This window comes from Amblyomma maculatum, chromosome 9 (assembly GCF_055883805.1).
Source record: "Amblyomma maculatum isolate TAMU_Amacu chromosome 9, ASM5588380v1, whole genome shotgun sequence".
In the NCBI taxonomy this organism is placed as follows: Eukaryota; Metazoa; Arthropoda; class Arachnida; order Ixodida; family Ixodidae; genus Amblyomma; species Amblyomma maculatum.
In genome coordinates this window covers 92,576,588-92,594,571 of record NC_139352.1, presented here as the reverse complement: position 1 = coordinate 92,594,571, position 17,984 = coordinate 92,576,588, and positions in this window count along the sequence as shown.

Sequence of the window (17,984 nt, the reverse complement as noted above, 5' to 3'; positions counted from 1 at the left end):
CAGGCGCATGATTTAGCGCCAAAGATTGCTGTTCGCTGGGGGATAAGACACCACTAATGTTGCGGGTGGTTGCGCTTTACCTTACGCTGCCGGGATGAAATTATCTTGTTCTACAACATGATGCTGGCGCAACACCAGAAAAAAATGGCGCAGGCCGGTAGAGCGAGGCAAGAGCACCATACACACCGATAGAAACCATTTCGCGGTCCAATCCTTGCTACGCCTAGATTACTCCACGGCAGAAATGCATGTGGGCTGACCTATGATTTCTTGGCATAAGCAAACTACTGTTTCTGAGGAAATAGTTTTATCACGCGTATGTGGCTTTGCTACCTCCTTGGACAGCGAGTAGCGGCATGTGATAAGTCAAGTAATACGCATAGTCCATTCCAGTTGTTGTGGATGTGTTGTGTTGTGGAAAATTTACACAACAGAAGATTTATGTCCGGTAGTGGCTTGAAGTGAGTGTTCACAGTTTAGTTAGTTGCATGGGGTTTCATTACGAATAATCGACTGTGGCTATCACAAGCCACACTGCTGCGATCCCACGTATTTCCGGCATGAAGTCTGGAAAGACTCCGATTTCTTATCTTCAACATGAAAGTCGCCGCGGATGGTGACTGTGGTGCCTTGTTTTCTTCTATAGTTAGCACCATCGCATGTCGCTACCAAAAGTGGTCACGTTCTCATCAAAACCTTTCTCGGCAATTGGCAGCAGCACTCATAGTAGGTTCCGCCAGTAACGTTGTCATTATGTGGACTGATCGCAAAACAGATGGCAGTTTAAGAGTGGGATACGCCGAAGGCAAATTGATCGTTTACACATGTGCATGCGGTTACGTTTTGGACAAGGGGTGCTACCTGATGCCAATAGCGCTGCGCAATAACAGCGCCCGGTGGCTCCGATAGGTCATTCTTGATAGTCCGTCGATAATTTTCAGAATACCGCGAAGGTCCAATCGCGTGCTTACGACCATGACTAACGCTGCCATTAAGCTTCCTACTGCTCGAGGAGCGCCTCTGGCGAGGCTATATTGAAATCAAACGTTGAGGACATTTTTAAAGCAGCATGAGCATTTACCTGGACATTGACTTGAAGAGCACCGCAGTTACTTTAGAAACAGTGGAATTTGCGAACTGTGAACGGTAAGATTGTATGCAAGGCTGAGCGGCGGTCTGCATGCGGATCATTCCAGTCCTACCGAAAGCTCTATCGGTTAATCCGACAACTTGCTATTCTGTCGTGACTTTCGTGGTATTGTATTCACTCGCACTTTTTTGCCTTGCTCGATTAACGCCGTAAATGATCACATTAAGCGATTCTCTACGACGACGCAGACGCCAGCTAACTGTACGTCGTCGCACATGTGCATGCATTTTGACGCAAGCGCACTCGTGCTTACTTGGTAAACATTTTTTTTGACGGAATCAAAACCATTATCATTATTCATTATCACTCATCACTAAGCACAGTAGCTCGTTTCTAGCCAATTGCGGTCATCAAGCCGTCATTTGTCACATTGGTCGTTTCGTAGTCATGAAGAGTCATGCTTAGTCATTGTAAAGATTATCACTCATCGCTATAATTTACTCGTTTCCAGTCAGTTTTTTTATTTATTTGTTTATTTATTTAGAAGTATGCAGAGTCGCTTGACTCCAAGCAGGGGTGGACACAAATAAAAACTACATCACAAGAATACATCAACAAAGGCAATCACAATCAATTACAGAGTGTCAAAGCATGAAACATATCAAACAACAACAAAAACAATGCAGAAATCCAAGTACAACTTAATCCTAGCATTTTAAAATTTGCGACGAACTGTTCGGCACTGGGACTGTCCGCAATATTTTTAGGTATTTTATTCCAAGCATGTATGGTTCTAGGAAAAAATTAATACTTGAAGGCATTGTTCAGGGGGTATATTCCTCAATCATTTTCCCGTTATCAAAACGCGAGCTTGGGGGCAGACTGTGAGGGGTAATAATATTGTGATTGTTGATTTGTATTATGTTGGTATATATTAAATACAAGTATTTGAACCTGCATTCAGAACGCCACGCCCGACGTGTATCGAGACAAAGACAATCAAGCATTTCTGTCACGCTATCAGTGCGTATATATTTGTGGCAAATAAATCTAGCCGCTGTTCTTTGAACTCTTTCTACTTTGTGAACATTTTTAGCCGTATAAGGGTCAACATAGACACGAAGCATACTCCAGACATGGCCGTACTAACGCTTTATATGCTGCTAGCTTCACCTGTATGGGTGCTTTTGAAAGCTTGCGTCGAATAAACCAGAGAGATTTAAAGGCTTTGGTGCAAACTGTATTAATATGCAGATCCCAAATCAGATTGTGTGTAATAGTAACTCCGAGGTATTTAACAGCAGGCGATTCCTTAAGTGCGATGTCATCCACAGAATAAGAATCAGAATAAGAACGGAATAAGTTGCGGCCATTCAAGTTGTCGTTGACATATTGGTCCTTTTGTGGTCATCATGAGTGATGCCTAGTCACTGCAGTAATTACCACTCATAGCTAAGCAATATTTATGATGAAATTAACTCTACGAAGGACCACGATGATTTAAACGCCCTTCAAGATGCGGTAATATGGTGCGAGGATTGACAAATGGAATTAAACATAAGAAAAACTGCCTTCCTAATTGTAACACGTAACAAACAAATGTCTGTCTTCGCGTACAGCATAAATAACACACCACTGACAGAGCGACTCAATATAAGTATACCTAGGTTTGATCCTCTGGAATGACTAATGATGGGAAGCACATATTAACAGCATTGAATCTTCTGCTTTAAAGCCAATGAATTAATCAATCAGTCAGATAATGAGCTTATTTACGCATATGATATGTACAGCGCAAAAGGGTGACAGGAGAAAAAAACTGCTTTATTTCAGCTCGACTGACTTCCAGTCACCCAGCAGCATTGACGAAAGATGCAATGTTTACGGTTATACACAGTTTGGCACTTAGTAAAAAGAAACATGAACATGCAAAATACACAAGTAAAAAAGTGTACATCATCAAATACTCAGATAACTTGGACACGCATGGTATATTATGCCACAATACATTGTGTAAGGGGGTAGTAAACGACACTATATGAAGAGATTATCAATAACTTTTTGCGACAGTTGTGCGATATCGATCTGTAGCGCATCCTACTAATTTAGTACTGTTGGTTTGCTTTTGGTTTGTTCTATTGGATTGTTCTTTTGGGAAGACGACTTCGTGAAGTACCACCAGAAACAAAAGTATTAGGATATAATACATTTATACGACCTGTTCTCAAAAATGGTTTCACAATTTCGTTCCCTTATACACAGCAGCTTACTAACGAAATCGAAGGAGAGCAACTAAAGGCAGGTATATTTATTTTTAACAAATATAGGATCACTGATCCGCCATCCCATTTGCTTAAAAAGGCTTTTATTATTGCTTTACAGAGCCGTGAAAAACTTTCACGACTAAAATTACTCTTTCAGTTATTACACAATGCACTAAACATAGATAGCTCGTTGTATTTATCCTTAGATGAATGCAGCCCTTCCCGGCATAAGCACCCAAAAACTGCCAAAGAATATGCTTCCCGCACCGAGTGTTTTAGATATTTATTTAATAATAATAATAATATTAATTGGTTCACAGGAAGGGAAAGGCGCAGTATCTGTCACACTTGTGTCTGTGGACACCTAAACCGCGCCGTAAGGGAAGGGAAGAAGGTGGGAGTGAAAGGGGAAAGAGAGAAAGAGGAGCCGTAGTGGAGGGCTACGGAGTAATTTCGACCACCTGGGGATCTTTAACGTGCGCTGACATCGCACAGCACACGGACGCCTCTTCGTTTCGCCTCCATCGAAACGCAGCCGCCGAGGTCGGGTTCGAACCCGGGAATTCGAGACAGTAGTCGGGCGTCTTGCCACTGTACCACCCCGGCCGGGCTTAGATATTTATTTTCTCCACGTATATTTACGGAATGAAATGGTTTGGATCAACGCATCACTAATAGCGGATCATTAACGAAATTTGCAACCCTTATAGAATAACTACTACACATATGCGTAAACCATGTTGAATCAAATGTAACAGGCCACTTATTACTGCATAAGAAAGGTATTTTATGACTATAGTTTTTACTATAAATAACTATTATAACCTGGCATATGTGTTGTTTATGACAATGTTTATTATCCGCTAACCATTTTTCTTCTATATTCATGTATTTGTAACCTTTGTACTGCTATTATGATAGTCTGCATTAAGTTATATGTACGTCCTGCGAAAATCCCAAGGAGGATTCACAGTATATGAAATATATAAATAAATCAATTTCGCCAAAACATTTGCATGACGTTTGTTAGCGAATCTGAGCACCCTAGAGTGTAGACAATGCTGTAGCGCTTGCTCACTTCTGTCATCGAGACGGAGAAGTTGGAATCGCTGAAGCAGCCCAGCGTCCGCGGAGCGCTCTCCACCCTCTTGTGTTGCTGGATTTGAAAAGTATAATCGCCAGCTTGCTGAAGATTACGCCAAAAGCCGGCAAAAAGCGACCCAGATATCTAACAGCCTGTTGGCATGTGGATCTGGATTAGGCGGCCGTTCGGTGGAGACTGGTAGCATTCGTAGGAACCGTGGACCCACATTGATTTTTTCCTTGGTGTCAGCTGGGTGAAAGCCGTAACGGAAGACTGAATGGCTTTGAAAAAGGGTGCCACTTCTTGAAGCTCAAACATACTACAATCCAGTTAGCTTAATATGTTTTCCACTTTTGTTTACCAAACAAAATATCATTTCTCGCTTCCGGCACGTCTATGTATCGACTAGAAGAAAGGAAAGCAGAAGCACGGCCTTCTTGATTTGTTGAAACTGAGTACCCCACCACACGTTTGTTATTGTGAAAACATGACATGCTTAGAATGGTGTCAGTGCTGTAATATTGACTGTTCAGTTTCAATCTCCTAAATTTAAAACCTTACAAAATGAATTCATTTTCAAATACCTGCTGCAAAAATAGTCACTTAAGTCTCACCAATTAATCTACAGATTGCCTTGAAAATGAATCCCGAAATTAGTAACTGCTTCGTTCCTTTTAGCTTAAAGGCCTTAGAACCGATGTTCCCGCAAAGAGAATGAAGGTGCATGCGGCGATAAAAGACAGACGATACCTACAATATAATTGTCAGTGTGTAGACGATTGCGTTCAGTGGTGCTAAAACGTCATTGTATGAAAAACTTGTGTAGCTGCGAACCAAAAGAAAGAAGAAAAGAAAAACGCAAATAGAAATAAAGTTATTTATAATGGCAGATCGGACTACTAGTCGACAAGCTTAGTATTCAAAGCCTCCTGTGTGAACTTTGATAGAGAATAAAGAGTTTGAGCTCCTGCTCCCTTTACGGGTTCTTAACTTAAGTTGGTGGATAGGAATAGGTGCATAAATATTGTTAAGGAAAAGTACACAGTGGTAAACGCTAGTTCACTGTTAGACGCACACACCACCAGAACGAACCCAACCTAGCCTGAGATGCTTCTTCACTACAGCACACCAGCACGTCGTCTTCGTCTCAATACTGCGCTCCGTAACAGTATTATTGCAAAGCGCGCTATATTTAACGTTGACAGTAACAGGTAAAGCGCTAGTTGTACTGAAACGTGTCATTAGAAAGTGTATGAAGCGACGTTTTGGTGCTAAACTTTATTTGGATAGTAATTGAGCTAATGTGAAAAGAAAGAGAAGCGCGAACAGAATTGGACTTGAAGTTCAGAAAACAGAACTGTGTTTAGTGCTAGTGCAAATCATGTTGTCCTCATTTCCTAAATATGTAACATCCTCCTGACATGAAAAACGTAATTGCTTTCATTTAGGTGATTTTTTTTTTTATCACAGACCGTGCGTTGTGCCATGAAAGAGAACAGCAAGAAATGGATGTTAAAAGTTTGTTCGTGTGCTTGGTTTGTATTTACTGCCTGAAAGCATTTCGTGCTCGCACAGTTTTCGGTAGACGCGAGCATCAGGTGTAACGCGGAACAAGGCGCAGTTTTAAGCTAAACAAAGCAAGCCACGGACAATTTCATAAATAGTTTTAGCATGCGGAGAGCGGGTGTGAGAACGGCGTTCGAAACAAAATCAAGCTGCAGCCTCTGTTCTGTATAGGTTCACAATATTTTATAGAACACTTCCTTCGGGTTGACAGAAACACGGGTATTTATAATTGCTGTCTAGTTTTCTTGGGATATGTTTTCTGCATGTCTTTGTTTGCTTTGAGGGAAATGACTAATGAATAATAGTTTCCTATTTCCACTTCCTCCTTTTTTTCTCCAGCCTTCTAAATAAGATCAGAGCACGAATTCCACGGTGCTCATGCGGTATACCATTTGGCCTGCTATAGGAGGAATCGAAATCGCTCTAGCGCAAGTCCATCAGAGAAGCGAAAACGTTTACTAAGCTTTAGGAGCACCTTTGTTAGTATCTTAGAAGGGTAGCTGTGTAGGCCAGTTGGGGAGACATAAGGAAAATAAAACCGCTGAATTCACAGGATGGTGGGAGAAGAAAACACAGGGTGGTACCTTATTGTAGGGTTACATGTTAAATCTGTCTTTAAAAGCCCCTGTATTTTCAATAAACTTTTCAGTTGCCAGTACCGCCCTGTGTTGTCTCCTCCCTCCGTCCTATTCCTGCTGCGGTTTTACTTTCTTTTGGCAGTACTTTGCGGGTATTTCCCAGTTTTTAATTCTATACATAATTTCTAGGTGTCTTATTCTGAAGTGTTTAGATTCTGCGGTATTTATTGTCTTAGACTGCAACACATATAATTCTGTTATACTAATAATTCTTCGTGATTCTGTTTTCAGTTGGACTCTCCTGCCTATACGGACCTGGGAGGAGGGATTTTACGTATGCGACATTCATTTTCTCGATCTGCCAGAGGCTCGTAGCCCCTATAATTGGAGTCGATTGGGACAAAGAGCCCACAATGGTGTACGGTAAGAAACTAAATATGTGCTTCAGAAAGTTCGTGCTGTTCTAAACGCAAATATTTTTGTTTGTTCTTGCTTCACTCTTTACGGCATTTATTCATGAAGAGACGAATTAGGAGTGAATGATACGATGTACACGCCTGAGTTGCACTATATACGGAACATATTTTTAATATCTATATCAGCATGTGCTTTCCCTTCCAGGTATATGTAACCAGTGCTTCTTTTCTCAATCTGTCTAATCAGATTAGTACAGTCAGTGTCAAGTTAATTACTATCTTATTTTCCGTCTTTCGTTTTGCAAGGAGAACACGAAGTAGATTTAAAACTTAAATTCAGAAGTTTCTTATCATTGTCGCAAACGTGTTATGGTTGTAGACGAATTATTTTATTTATTTTTATTTAGTTCATACCGCAGACCCTTTTCAGGGTTCAAGCAAGAAAGGCATATATTGTTAAGAAAACTAACAAAAATAGAGAAATTGATAAAAAGAAATATGCATAAAAATGAGCAGACAACTGTTGCGAACCTATGACATTGCCATAACATGGTTCCAATCGGATATTGTCCGCAGAAATTACAGTCAGGTTTGGCAAAATACGGCGTCAATGAGTGCTTGTGATGATGTCGTGTATGCCGTATGGATAGAGCGGATATGTACGTACTAAGAAGGATTCAAAGCAACCTACAGGTTAAGTAAAGAATAAAGAAACTCAAGGCGATATTTTCCTCTTCGCGTTTAAATATTGTTAGCCGCCATGAGCTAGTGCGGGAGTCGGTGATGTTAAATTTCGAATAGATAAACATAACAGCTTTTTTTTAACCCTTTCGAATTTATAGATGTTAAGTTTAGTAAATGGGTCCATACAACCGAAGCATACTCAAGCTTTGGCTTGATGTAGGCGTTATACGTCGGCAGTTTTATGTGAGAAGGAGAATTTCTGATTTTGTGCATCAGAAAACAAAGCTTTTTAAATACAGTGAAGCATATGCTATCTATATGTGAGTTATAGGAAGGATTGCTTGTTATTTTTGCACCTAGATATTCGTAGCTATTAACCTGCTTTATTATTGACGATCCGAGAGTATACACCTGGGTAATTGGGTTCTTTTTACGTGTAATTTGCATCAAAGCAGTTTTTTCAGTGTTAAGAACCATGGAAAATTCACTGCACCAATTAAGAACATTTTCAAGACACTGGTCAAGCTCATTTTGACCGCTAGTACACGTAATTGTATTGTCGATCATAAACCCTGACTGCTCATTGGAGGGTCAAATTCTAAAGTTAAATAAAGCTCAGCTACTTTGGTCATCTGATGAGAAGAGGGGAGTCGCTGGAGAAATATTTGATGTTGGGAAAAGTTGTGGGTCGCATGAGAAGGAGTAGGCAGCGAATGTATGGTTAGATGGCATCCTCGAGGCGCTGCAGATGAAGTTATGTGATGTTAGGAAGATAGTGAGAGACCGGAAAGCGTGGCGTGATATGGTCCATAGTATCACGAAGAGTCGGAAACGACTGAACTGAACTGACACGTAATTTCACGGAAAAAGACACTCATCAGCAAACAAGTGATTATGCGTTCATGGAGTAAATACATTAACAATATCATTGATATAAACCTGAAAAAGCAAAGGCCCTAAGGTGCTCTCTTGGGATACCCCAGAGGTGACTGGGAGACAACTGGAGCTGCACCCATCGACTGAAACAAACTGCACTCTATTGGTGAGGTAATCTACAATCCATGATAATAAAATGTCTGAAGGATTAATATTTTTTTTTGTTTTTGAAAGTTTTCCACGGTGAACATCATGTAATGCTTTACTAAAATGCATATATATGGTACCATTCATATCCAGTGTTTTAGCAAAGGTATGTACTATTGTAACTTATTGTGTTATTGTAGAAAAGCCGAAAAGCCCTTTTTAAAGCCATGCTGAAAGTCACTAACTACGGAGTGTACTTCAAAAAATTTGTTAATATGTTTAGCAATATTGCGCTCGAGCGTTTTACAGCATGGGGAAGTAAAGAAATAGGACAGTAATTTTGTATTAATGTGCAGTCGCCTTTTTAAAGATCGGAACAACTCGAGCTGTCTTCTATTCAACTGGAAGTTTTGATAAGAGCACAGATTTCTTAAACAACAGAAAAATAAATTTCGCAGTGATTTCGACATAGCGTCTCAAAAATAAATTAGGTAAATTATCAGGACCAGTAGAAGTTTTAGGCTTCAATTCTAAAAGCAAATCAAATACACCAGGAAGGCTAGCAAAGTCCATCTCCGATACATGAAAGTATGACGCCCTTTGTACACATTGCATACCTGCCCCAGAAAATATGCTGTGAAAAAAAAAGAATTCAAATTGCGTGCAATGTCAATCGCATCAATCAGTGTATCTCCCTCCACTATTAGTTGTGAGATATGTTTCTTGCTATCACTCAGGAAGTTCGAAAATTTACTTGGGTAATTTTTAACGAAACTGGTTAAAGTTGTGTTAAAGTACATGTCCACTGACTAACGAACCGCACGTTCAACATTATTTTTAAGCGTTTCAATTTGAATTAACTGGTGGTTATTTTTCTCGGATCTTTTTAGTTTTAGCTTGAGTTGAATAATCTTCCTCGTCATCCAAGGTGTGCGTTTGTGAACTTTTTTGCGTTTACTTGGAACGACGGTATTTAGACAGTATTGACACATTTCGACAAATCGCTCCCACAGCTTGCAGAAATCATCGTTTTTATCCAAACTGGATAAACAAGTTTCCATATGTTCAATCACTGCGGCATCATCAACCCTAGAATAATCTTTGAAAGAACGTACGTGACTAAGTTTGTTTTGAGGGAAGGGAACCTGTCGACACGCTTACCAGATTTTAGTCTGAAATGCCTGTTTCCACCTACACTATGCATAGAATATTGACGGCTAGCAATAACTAGGCCTAGTTAATGTAGAATACTAATAAAGTTCCTCTTCCTCTTCAAGGAACCTTGAAGAGGAAGCGAACATTAGGAGCAAGCTTAAGCTTGGCTTAAGAGAAGGCATGAGGCGTCTTTAACATTGCTTTTTATTTGTGCGATTTTATTTAAAATTGTCTTGTTTCAATAATTTCTTTTTTGAATTTTAATGCTCAGTGCATAGAGCACATGCCAAACATTTCTGCCGCCATGGTGCAGGCCTTGACGCTCTTGAATGCGGTCTCGAAGGATGTGGGATCGGGCCGCGCCATTGCGGCCGCGTTTCGACACAGGCGAAAATCAACGCACCCGCGTGATGCTTGATGTCTGTGCATGGTAAAGAATCCCAGCTAGTCTAAAATATGTAAAATGTTCGATGTAAAATATCGGAGCCCTCCGCTACGACGTCCCTCATAAACTCAGTTGCTTGGGAAAGTTGAACTTCACCAAACCCAGTATGAAACCATACATCACACCCCATTAATAAGCCATACCATAGCCTCCTTTATAAAGAAGACTATGGCCATACACACCACAACTACTTCTGTATGTAGCCTTTTAACACTCTTGGAACTAACAATTCTTAGTGGCTCCTATTTATTTTCCTGGGAAGAAGGGCAATCTGCCGTACACATTTTATGGTCTGAAAGCTTTGACACGTATGAAAAAAGCGTTCGACCTACAGACTCCCGCTGCTTGCTAGTGCTCAGTTTAAAGCTAGCGCAGAAGCATCTAGATAAAGCAGCCAAAGGATACTAGAACAATTTAAAACATCTCGGTAACAGGTGTGCTCGCCTGCGACCATTCCATGCTACCCTCAGAGCAGCTCACAATGCAAAGAAAGTGATAAAGGCGCGTTCTGGGATACCGGGAATGAATATAGAGCGTAAGATCGCTCCCTGCACTACGATCACAGTGATAAAGCCTCATGCTGACGGCTGTTGGAAACAAATACAAGGTTGTCAGCATTACTCCCCTTTAGTAAACATTGCGTCGATTATCTAAAATAAACGGAGAAAGGCAAACATAAATATCAGAAAGTTTAAATGTTACGAATATTTTACGCGCATAACATAGGTTAACTTGTACAACATGCATGAGTTCTGGGTGTGCGCGTCTCCGCTGGCAAGCTGCGGCAGCGTCGGGTATAGCTTCATAGTGTAGTTTTCCGACGCGGTAACTGATGTTGTAAGGCACAAAGTATCGATGTAAAACACCTGCGTTCAAACACAGACTTGGTCTCTTGGCTTGTAGTCTGCGTCGCGTCGTCGCAAGTTGTAGCGTCGAGTGCCGGTGATTTGCTGGCCTTTAATGCGGAAACGGACGAGATGTCGGGTTCTTCTTTGTGCTGAAGTTAGGCGGCGAAGTGGAGGTTGTCACCATTTGGGACGTTTTGGAGATTTCATGCGGTGTAGTCGTGGGTGCCGTCAATTCAATGTTATTATATCCGTTCAGTGCATTCCAGCTTATACATACATACATACATACATACATACATACATACATACATACATACATACATACATACATACATACATACATACATACATACATACATACATACATACATACATACATACATACATACATACATACATACATACATACATACATACATACATACATACATACATACATACATACATACATACATGCATGCATACATACATACATACATACATACATACATACATACATACATACATACATACATACATACATACATTCATACATACATACATACATACATACATACATACATACATACATACATACATACATACATACATACACACACAAGTTGGAACTACGTCGACCTAGTAGTCTCCTGGACGGCGGCGTGTTAGGCAAATAGTACTTAAGGCATGATAGTGTGTCAGGTCTTGTGGTGAACACGACATGCAGCAATCATCTGGGAAGGACTTGTTCAGCCGTTCTGTAAGTCCGTTCTTGTGTGGAGGGTATACTTTGTAAGTGAGTGGCTTGTATATCTCAAGGTTAATATGGCTGGTGTCAGCTCCACCGTAAATGCTGTTCCTCTGTCTGTCATAAGCTTTGCGGCGACGCTGTGTCGCAAGAGAATTTTACCGACGAAAAACCTGATTTTTTCTACGGAACCATAAGCAGGCCTTCCTCTTCGACGTAGTCACTAGTGTAATCGGTGGACACGATGATTCACTTGTTCCCCGTTGATATAGCTGGCAAAGGACCGAGAAGGTGCAATCCTATTTGTCGAAAATGCTTATTCCGGAATGGTTTATGGTTCACTAGCCCTGCAGGTTCCGCTGAAGTTGCCGTACTTTGCTGACACTCTTGCGGCCTAGCGAGGTAATGAGCCATGTCGGCTAGAAACCGTGGTCAGCAATATTTCTCTTGGATGTGATGCAACATGTCTGCAATATTCTCTGCCCTCAGCTGATTGTGCAATCCGCGCAAAATTTTCTTGTGGGCTTTGATATAAGAAGCTGCGGGTTCCTACTGGGAGCAAAGTTTTTCATGGTGAGCATTTCTTAAGCTAACGATGACAAATAACGTTTAGATACGGCGAGAAGAGAAGTTTTTTTGCTTGCCAATTATTCGTCTAGAACGTTTTGAAACTGCACATGCTCACGTATCCCAGGAACGCCTATTCGTCTTCTTCTGGCGGTGCGTCAATAGGGACCGTGACAGGTAGTCCGCGTCGGTGTGCTTGTGGCCATAGTTGCAGACAACTGTGATGGTGAATTCTTGAAGAGGTTAGCTGCATAGAGCAAGGCAAGCAAGCAAGGTCCTTTCAAATCGGTAGCCAGCAGAGCGCATGATGGTCGCTTACTACATTGAATGGTGGACCGTGAAGTTGGGGACGGAATTTTGACGTCGCCCAAATAATCGCGGTGCCCTCCTTTTCGGTCCTCTAGTATTTGCTTCGGCTTTTCAGAGGGACCTGCTTGCGCCATTCCAATACTTGTCAAACAAAGGAAATTTTATACTGGGCGTTTTTATTAAAATGGCGGAGGACGGGCGGAGGTTGTTGGAAGCGCTTAAGCTCCGCTAATGATTCCGCTTGAGATGCTTTCAATTCAAAAAGGGCATCTGCATTTCTGAGCTGCACCAAAGGCTCGATGCGCGCAGAGGCCTTCACAAATCGTCGGTCAAGGCTTTGCCACTTAATCGGCGTTCAGCTATCGTTTTAGCTAGATTCAAATTGGTGCTATCACAGCTGCTTTCAGCGGGCATGGGCGACCTCCCTGCTAGTTTACGATTGGACCCAGAAACGACGGTTCCGGTTAGACTAAGTAAGACTTCATTAGTTCTAATGTTAGCCCTGATGTCTTGATTGTGTCCAGCAATGTCCGAAGGTTTCTTAGATATCTTCAAAGTTGGAAGAGAAGACAAATGATGTCGTCTGAGTACATGAAACTTGCCACTTCAGGCCAGCCAGTGCAGCATCCGTTGTTCGGTAAACGTGGTTTGTGGTGAGCTGAGAACGAAGGGCATTAACTTGCACTCGAATGGAGAGTCTGGCGTGATGGGCATTGTCTTCTCGCAGATTCTTTCATCATTCTCAATTTGAAACTAGCCACTATTCAATTCCCTATATGAGAAATATTTAGTTTTCCAAAGCCGACGCAGTATCATCAATGCGGCGAACGGTTAGACATCCTCATTATGCTATTCAAGCGGCCTCAATGAACAGAAACGAAGTATTTGCTCTTTCTTCATCATATAACGACGGGCGCGGCCACAAGCTCTTAGATGGCTGGATGCATATTGCTGAAAAGCATTTCATCGAAATGCTCGCGGATGGTTTGAGGTATCCGCATCGAGACAAAAGGGCTTTGAAGAATTGATCGAGCATGCTCCTAAATGAAAATGCGGTTCATGGGCAATGGAGTTTGTTGCACCTTTCGATGCAGACGAAAAGCACTCGCTTTAGCTTTCAGGAAGAGTGCTGATTTGGCCTTGTCTGTTCTCAGGTAGTGCTGTCTTCAATTTAATCCTGGGTTGATTTCCTGTGACGGGTGCATCGTTTGCGGGCTGGTCATGGAGGCCGAAAGCATCTAGTGTGTCTTCTAGCTCGTCGAGGAAAGAAATATTCATGCCACCATTGTGATGCCGATTTTCCGCGGTTGAGTGTGCGACCAATACCTGTGGTTTTTCATTTCGAGAATGGTGGATGGCTCCTGCAATGGCCAGTGGTTGATCCAGTAGCAACTGGGTGTTTCGCCCAAGGATGCCTTCGGCGGCTTCGGTATCTCCGCTATCTACGGCGAATACAACGCTTGATCGTGGCGGCGTGCTCAGTGCTTAGTCGAGAATGTTTGGAGCAACATGATTCACCGAGCTTGCCGCATCAGATATGGTTTTATCGGTAGATAGCTTACTGACTTTAGAAGAATGGTTGCTGATCGCCCAGTATTCATAGAGAAGGTCTGTGCCCGATATCGCGCATCGGGAACGCATATGTAAGACGAAGAAGCTAGTTGGGTAAGTACGTACAATTTTCATTGCTCTTCGTGTGCACCTCCCTGACAGAATAATGACGGTTAAGCGGGCTACCAAAACGGTCGTTCCTTCTTGGTCTGGGAGTCAAACTGTCCACAATGGTTGTATAATCAGGTCCGGCATGTAATAGACTAGTGAGGGCGTGACCGTCGACAGCAACTTCAAGCTCGCTTGTTCGCGGCCTCCTATTGGTCGTGGATTTAGTGTCCGATTTCGGCTCCGTTGTCTACTGAAGTCAACAGATGTCCCGACATTGTTTGATTGCGTGTAAAAATTTATCGGAACAAAACGACATCTTCCATTTGAAGAGTCGAGTAAAATCCTATAAGTGCCTTATTGAACAAACCGTTCCGATTCCAGTGGTTGATTGCGCGGAATACCCAAAGCTTATGAACATAGTGTTAGAGCAGTTTGGGACGATGCGTTTGCGCATCTACTTCAGTTGGCTAAGTCAGCCAGAACAATCGAATGATGGGTACGGCAGGAAAACTGTAGCTGGCGCCAACTTTTCAAAATCAGCTTCAAAGTCCTTTTGGAATAGAACGCCGTGTACATCAGGTGCAAGGTTGATTTAGGCATCGTTTTTTGCTGTGTCTTTTCTACGGTTTACAATGGGCCATTGCGATACAAATTATTTTCGATATACGGCTCCCTGATACGTACACAGGGTTGTTGATCTATAGCAATAGACGCAACTGAATGTTATGCACCTCATAAACTCATTCATGTCCGGAAGTGCAAAATGCATTGCTTTATAAAACAGCCAGTCGTCAAAATAACCGCATTTGAACATCCGAGACGGCGAAAGAGTAAATGCTTACCATCTGCAATTTGATCATTTCCTCCTAACCTACGCATGCTAGCAAGCAGTAGTTGCTTTCACATTTTTTTGAGCAAAAAAGCGCTCAGCCTTGCGAGTGTGTGTGTAAAAACGGTACACAGCCGAGCCTGCTAGCGCAAGCGCGTGCTGAATAAGAAATTGGGCCGCGGCTCCATAGCACGCCGTATCTGAGCTTGCCCCAACATGGCGCCGTCGAAGGCGGTGTCTCATCCTGTACGGCGGCGCGCTACATCGAGGCACCCTAATGAGGAGCGGTACGATTGGTTTGGTGACCCTCGCCTGCAAAAGTAGTTGTCAATTTCCTTTGGGCTTTCGCTAAGTTGGGGTAGTGAGGCGTGAATGCCGAAACTGCTCAGGGCAATCCGTCTTTACGGACAATGGTCCAGTATGTGATTGTTTCACCGCAGTGGAAGACCAGAGGGCAGTTGTTGGAAGTGTTCCAGGCGCCATGTTTACTAGGACTGGAGGGTAGGTGTAGGCTTTTCGGGCGGGCATCAAGGGGAGGCGTTCGGTAACAGGACACAAGCGGTCAGGTCTTCGAGTCACGTCGTAGAGGCGAGCTACGTAGCGCGCCAGCATACCTCACATCTGGTACTTGTTCAAGAACGGACATCTGGTATGGAGTAGTGCGAAGGGCCTACTGTAACAATTATCGGTAGATGTTCGTTAGTGTCACTACTGGATGCTGTTGAGGGGATGGTAGTAGCCGGCCAAGCTCTTCGCGGACGACTTTGCCGTTTGTAGGGAAGATATGCCAGTGGTTGTACTATCGAGCCTTGACGTCCAGGGTCCGTTCAATGGAGGACTCTTCTGTTTCGAACTCAGCCCCGGTTCTTGGTTGATTTCCCACGAAGCAAGCAAATACACTCTTTGATGCCGTTGCATCAAAAGATAAACGTTTTTATTTTTCGTCATATTGGGATCAGCGCGTCGAACCAGTGGCTTCATTGCTTCGACGTTATTTAGAATGAGCTCAGCTGGTAGCTGGATCTCTTTATGAAGGGGCATTTCCGCTCTCCTCCCACAAGGCTTGTGAGAACCCTCAAAATGTGCCTATTGAGGTCTTCCCATGTCCTGAAAGAATCTCACGTCAAGTACGGGCTTCTCCATCCAGTGGAAGATGTTTTGGAGCTTGAGTGCATTGTCCAAATGGTTTAATGCGGCAATTCGTCCGTACTGATCCAGTCAGTCCTCAGAACAATGTCACAGGAGGCCATTCCAAATGGGAACTATCGGGCTGCTGATGAATCATAACAGAAACCGGCATGGTGGACTGAGATATCGTTTCTCATTATCTTTCTTCTGGTCTCGGATGGGATTCAGTAATAGGCCATGTTTAGGTTTTGAGAATTTGAAGTTGGCGGCTGGCTCCGTGGGATATGTGCAGGTCTCCCAGGGCAACACGAACATGTATGTTGTTTTGGCTTGTAGGAGTCCGCAACATAAAGTGCAGCTCATCTGCCAGATGTCGCGTGGTAGGCACAATGCCACAAAGAACAAACCAATCGATTAGCGTTGAAATGCAAGAAAATCTAGCCCTCAAAAGTAATTAGCGAACTGGCGGCGCTATAGCAGCAAATGTGCTGGGCTGTGGTCGAATTATGGATGTATTCTGCTTGAGGTTGCATTGAAGTTAAAGCAGAAACATCTAGTGTAAGCTGCCAAAGGATATTGGAAAACTCCGACGTATTACGGAAAAAACTGAATTTGCCTGAGATCATTCTAGGCTAACCTCGTGGCATTCATCGCTAAAACAATAGTGATAAAAGCATGTTTCGCGATGCGCCCGAGGTCGCTCGGTGGGCTACAATCATTGTTATATGAGGAGAGCTGACGGCTGTTGAAAACAAGAAATGAACGTTCGCAGCAAAATTTATTTCATGCAAACCAGCTGCTTCTGAAAAATTGGCTAGGCTGCAGTTTTTTGACATAAAAGCAATATAGAGAACGAATAAGCCTTCTGGCCTGTGCCCGTCTGCCATCCAGAGAACGTGATTTCTAAAGTCAATGGCTAGAAATTTATTTCTTTTAAAATATATATTTGATTTATTTTGAATGTTGGTTGTTTGAGGGTACGTAATTATGACGTCATAAACCTATCGACCAATCAGGATTTTTTCGCAAGAATATTTACGGAACACCGCTGCCAACTACAAGAAATACTCCAGTGACGTTTTGGCCAAACGAGCGGTATACGCTTCATGTAGAACAGGAATGAAATTTGACACAACGCCTCTCAAAATCCATGAAGAAGGCGTTTAACCAAACCAACGTTAATTTCTTGAAAATGGTCCAGATGTCTATCTTGATGCGTAAGATTAGCCACGTACGCCACATTATGCATCTATAGCTCCGAAAAGCCAGAACAACTGTCGGTCCTTTGTCACATAATAATCCATACCAAGTAATATATCAATGAAGTTTTACCTAGGGCGGCCCTTTGATAAAGACGGCAGTGAAATCTGAGTTACATATTGTAGATGAAAAAAGTATCAGCTATATTAGTTATTAATGAAGTAATTTATTATACATCTATGAGGGCTCTCTACTATGATGAAAACGATAACACACTGCAAAAACGCATCTTTCGTAGTTCTCTAAACACACGTGAATTGACGACAAGACTCACCCTGATTATTTATATCTACCGACAGGAAGGATGCATCCTGTGGTTCATGAGGGGGTTCTTTTAAAGCATTCTTTT